The sequence below is a fragment of the Gekko japonicus genome, unplaced genomic scaffold, assembly GCF_001447785.1.
Source record: "Gekko japonicus isolate JY-2015 unplaced genomic scaffold, Gekko_japonicus_V1.1 scaffold507, whole genome shotgun sequence".
In the NCBI taxonomy this organism is placed as follows: domain Eukaryota; kingdom Metazoa; phylum Chordata; class Lepidosauria; order Squamata; family Gekkonidae; genus Gekko; species Gekko japonicus.
Genome location: NW_015172020.1, coordinates 558,788 through 564,650, shown reverse-complemented (window position 1 = coordinate 564,650; position 5,863 = coordinate 558,788).

Here is a 5,863-nt window from a genome sequence, read left to right as displayed (position 1 = left end):
TAACCGCTCTGTCAGGAAGTTCTTCCTAATGTTTAGCCGAAAACGCTTCTAATTTAATTTCATCCTGTTGGTTCTGGCCTGACCTTCTGAGGCAACAGAAAACAAGTCCGTACCATCCTCTCTATGACAGCCCTTCAAGTCATCTTTAGAAGATGATGAAGACGACGATGAAGATGACAAAGATGACAAAGATGACAAAGATGACAAAGATGACAAAGATGACAAAGATGACAAAGATGACAAAGATGACAAAGATGACAAAGATGACAAAGATGACGAAGAAGAGGTTTTTATACCCCGCTTTTCTCTGCCCGAAGGAGTCTCGAAGTGACTTATGATCTCCTTTCCTTCCTTTCCCCGCAACAGGCACCTTGTGAGGTGGAGCTGAGAGAGTTCTGAGAGAATTGTGACTGGCCCAAGATCACCCAGCGGGCTTCATGTGGAGGAGGAAGAAGAGTAGATTTTTATACCCTGCTTTTCTCTACCTTAAGGAGTCTCAAAATGGCTTATGATCACATTCCCTTCCTCTCCCCACAACAGACACCCTGTGAGGTAGGTGAGGCTGAGAGTACTGTGATAAACTGTGACTGGCCCAAGGTCGCCCAGCTGGCTTCATGTGGAGGAGGAGTGGGGGAATCAAACCCGGTTACCCAGATTAGAGGTTGCCACTCTTAACCACTTCACCATGCTGGCTTTGTCTGCAGTAGACCCCGAGCTCAATCCCCAACATCTCCAGATGAAAGGCTGATGATGGGGAAAGATCTCTGCCTGAAACCCTGAGAGCCGCCGGTCAGAGTAGACAATCCTGATAGACTGAAGGTCTGACTCAGCATATAAGGCTGCTTCATGTATTCGCTGAAGGTGGTGCTAGAAAGAGGTGCCGTGTGTGAGCTGTCTCTCTGGTCACACAGAGGACCAGAAAGCAAAAGCTTTAACAACATTGTCAGTGAGTGAAAGAATACTTTGCAGCAAAGGGATACAAGGAGGTGGGTTTTGTGTGGGGTCCAGTGGGGAGATGACCAGTGTTCCCTCTAAGCTGAGTTAGTGTGAGCCAGCTCACCATTTTTTAGCCTCCGGCTCACCCATTTTTGTCTTTGCTCAGGAAGGATGGCTCCAGAGCAAACTAATTGATGCAGTAGCCAAATCACTCACTCACAACTTTAATGCCAGTAGCTCACAAAGTAGAATTTTTGCTCACAAGACTCCACAGCTTAGAGGGAACATTGGAGATGACCACCTCCAAACATTTTCAAGAGTTAAGTACTAGGGAAAGATGTTTCTTTCATTGTTTTTAATGGCTGATGGCTTGAACACATGAAGCTGCCTTATACTGAATCAGACCCGTGGTCCATCTAAGTCAGTATTGTCTGCTTCGGCTGGCAGTGACTCTCCAGGGACTCAGGCAGAGGTCTTTCCCATCACCTACTGCCAGATCCTTTAACTGGAGATGCCTGGGATTGAACCTGGGACCTTCTGCATGCCAAGCAGGTGCTCTACCACTGAGCCACAGTCCCTCCCAACAGTTTCTGTTATGCACACTTCCACCCACTTTGGTGAGGACTGAAAGAAATGTTTTTGGAGCTGAGATATAATTCAGCAAAGGAAACAGAAATCAAAGTTGTTGGTAGATCTCTGGGCCTGTGGCATCCATGGTATTTTCTTGAAAATACAATCTTTCTTGAACAGATTTTCTTGAAAATCTTGAAAACACATGGGTATTTTCAAGAGATATTTGCATTTTCTGATTGGGCTCTGCTTGCGCCTGCCATGAGAAAGTTTTAGATTGGCAAACTGAGTGTTGGACTAGTATCTGGGAGACCCCCAGTTCAAATCCCTTCGCTCCCACGAAATCCACTAGGTGACATTGAGCAAGTTACTGAACCTACCTCACAGGGTTGTGGTGAGGATAAACTGAAGGACAGGATAATGATGCACACTGCCCCAATTTCCATGGAGGAAAGGTGGTATAAATGTTTTATTCATTTATGACCTGCTTGCAACATCACTTTCCCCTCTTGCACCCTTGTGAGGTGGGTTAGGTTGAAAAAGTATGACTACTCCAAGATTACCCAGTGAGTTTCAGCTCATTAGCATAACTCATTAGCATAACTTATTTGCACATGCCACACACCCTGACATCACTGGAAGTGTGTCAGAAGGCAACACCCACAGCTCAGGTTCCACTGGACTGTTTTGGATTGCTAGCTATTGGGGGGGGGGACGTGCAGATCTGTCCTCGCAGAGGAGGGAGAGCTTGTACCTGAATAAAACTTGGTCTTAAAGGTGCCACTGGACTTTTTTGGACTAGGGGACCGGGGGTGGGGCTCTGCAGCTTACCTGGCTGCTTCTTGCTCTGACTGAGGGCTGCTGGGAGCAGGGGGTGGGGCTTGTTGCATGTGCCCACCCCCTGGGCTCTTTACTGCCAGAGCTCCGCTCCTGTGAGCTCCTGCAGGAAATGACCCCTGCCTGTACACCCACACTGGCTAAATAAACAGACATAACATCAACACCACAAGTGTCCATTAGTCTCTTGTACCACAAGTGTCCATCATGTGGAATTCACTGCCAGAGAAAGTAGCGATGGCCACAGAAATAAACAGCTTTCAAAGGGGATTAGATAGTTTCATAGAGGATAAATCTATCACTGGCTGAAGAACAAATTTTGTGTCCAGTGGCACTTTTAAGACCAACAAAGGTTTATTTAAGGTATGAGCTTTCGTGTGAAATGAAAATGTCAAGACAGTGCAACCGCAATAAAAAAGGTTATGCTGGGGATTATTAGGAAGGGAATTGAAAACAAATCAGCCAGTATCATAATGCCCCTGTATAAATCGATGGTGCGACCTCATTTGGAATACTGTGTACAGTTCTAATCACCACACCTCAAAAAGGATATTATAGCATTGGAAAAAGTGCATAAAAAGGCAACTACAATGATAAAAGGGTTGGAACACTTTCCCTATGAAGAAGGTTAAAGCACTTGGGGCTCTTTAGCTTGGAGAAACGACGGCTGAGGGGTGACATGATTAAGGTTTATAAGATTATGCATGGGATAGAGCAGGTAGAGAAATAACTACTTTTCTCCCTTTCTCTCAATACAAGAACTCGTGGGCACTCAATGAGATTGCTGAACAGTCAGGTTAGAACAGATAAAAGGAAGTACCTCTTCACGCAAAGAGTGATTAACGCATGGAATTCCCTGCCACAGGAGGTGGTGGCGGCTACAAGCATGAATGGCTTCAAGAGGGAATTGGATAAAGATATGGAGCAGAGGTCCATCAGTGGCTATTAGCCACAAGGTATAGATAGGAACTCTGGGGCAAGTGATGCACTGTATTCTTGGTGCTTGGGGAGGGGGCAACAGTGGGAGAGCTTCTAGCAGGGGTCATTTCCTGCAGGAGCACACAGGAGCGGAGCTCCGGCAGTAAAGAGCCCAGGGGGTGGGCACATGCAACAAGCCCCACCCCCTGCTCCCAGCAGCCCTCAGTCAGAGCAAGAAGCAGCCAGGTAAGTTGCAGAGCTCCCCCTGGTCCAAAACAGTCCAGTGACACCTTTAAGACCAAGTTTTATTCAGGTACAAGCTCTCCCTCCTCTGTGAGGACAGATCTGCAAGTCCCCCCCCCCAATAGCTAGCAATCCAAAACAGTCCAGTGGTGCCTTCTGACATGCTTCTGGTGATATGCAAATGAGTTATGCTAATGAGTTATGCTAATGAGCCCCTGCACCTCTTTTTCTATGAAATGACCCCTGGCTTCTAGTGTCCTGGCCCCACTGCTGGACCTCCTGATGGCACCTGGTATTTTTGGCCACTGTGTGACAGAGTGTCGGACTGGACGGGCCATTTGCCTGAGCCAACATTGGCTTCTCTTATGTTCCTATGTGTGAGATAGGATGCTGGAGTAGAAGGACCACTGCTCTGATCCATCTGGGCTCTTTTGTTCTCATGTTCTTAGTCTCCTAACTGACTCTGTAAATGGCTACTTTTAGAATTACTGTTTCAGTTTCAGTTTATTGTAATTAGCCATTGGCCGTTACAAAATTACAAAACATAAATTCTGAACTAACTATAGGTTAGAGTCAGAATATACAAAAATACCAAAGATCGTTAACAAAATATGACTAATTTAATACAGTAGCCTAAATAATGCCCCTTCCCGATGCCACCTTGGAACGTATATTCTTTGCAGCAAGGGCAAATAATGAAACTAGAATTACTGGGAATCATTCTTTTTCTTGTATTGCTTGCTGTTTTCATAAGGGATATGAAATATTTCTCCCTCCCTCTCCGGTATTCCAGAAAAGCCATGTCTCTTTAAAATATCAAATGAGATAACTAGTCTTATTAACGTAAGGCTCTCGCTTTTCCTTTTCCTTTATGAAAAATTCAGAAGGGTTGTTACCCATGTCTCAACTAGGCTGTGTGCCGGTTGGGTGTATTTATTGTGCATTTTCATAAACATTGCATGAATTAAATGCGCATGCCGGATTAATGGTTTGCCAACACTCAGAGTCAATTTATACAGAGGGCTGAAGAGCTGGAGAATTGGCGACTGGGCTTTCAATTATGCCGCCCCCTTTTGCGCGACCAGGCAGACCCAGTGGAGTGTTTATGTACGGCGATCATCAGCACAACGGCTCCCCAGTCAGCAGAGTCATCGAGGCCGAGCACCTCCAAAGGAGTGGCACAAACTCATGTTCCAATTTGGTCTTCTTGTTCTGCACATAACCCTATAGAGATTGAGCCCCAACTATAGGCAGGCTTGGAATGTGGTGACATTTCTTTTGGCCCTAAAAAGCACCCACACTGGAAATCAATACAGATCAGGGCCGTGGTGCTGACAGAACAAGGTTGCCAACTCCAGTTTGAGAAATTCCTGGAGATTTGGGGGGCACAGATTGGGGAGGGTGGCATCTGGGAATGAGAGAGATGTAATGCAATAGACCCGCTACCCAAAGCTCCCGTTGTCTCCAGAGGAACTGGTTTCAGGAGATTGGTTGTGATTTAGGGAGATCTCCAGGGCCCACCTGGAATTTGGCAACCCTGTGGCAAAACAGGTTTAATTCTCCCCTCCCCTGTGCTCTTTTCCCACTTAAAAGTCCCCCAATAAGGGAAAGTGTGGGCATTTTGTGACGTTTCCCCCTACCAGGGATTAAAGCAGTGTGAGGGGCATTTATGACTAGGAAAATGGAAGAGGAGCACTCTACTCTCAGTAATGTGGCTCTCATACTTAAGGAAATCCCCAGTGGATGAAGAACAAAGTTAGAGTCCAGTGGCACCTTTAAGACCAACAAAGGTTTATTCAAGGTATGAGCTTCGTTGTGCATGCACACTTTTTCAAATATATTGGAATGGTAGATAAGGTTCAAACTTATAGACAGGCTGAACAGCAAATTAACATAGATGCTTTAAAATATGCAAAATGAAAAGTAAATAACAAGCTAATAACACTGCACCAATCTGAAGAAAGAAAGAAAAAAATGCTGTTAAGTTACCTCCGTGCCTGAGAGGAGAAAAATGGTGATTCTCAGTATACTTCCCACAATTAGAAAAAATGTCTTTTCACAATTATCCCCTATTTTGTTATATTTATTACTTTGCTGTCCTCCACCCCTTAATTAAATCAAAACAACTGATGACCTTATAACCTTCGCTTATTTAATTTTGATTTTGCTTATCTTAAAGTATCTATGGTCCTGGTCACACAAGGGAGATAATCCGGGGGCAAAGCGAGGCTTTTCGCTCCGGTGCAAAATGAAGCGCAGTATCTTGATCAGACATTTCCCCCAAGGCTTTGGGCACATGCCGTCAGCCGCAATCACACATTGATGGGGAAGCGTCACAAAGAAGGGTGAGACGGTTCAG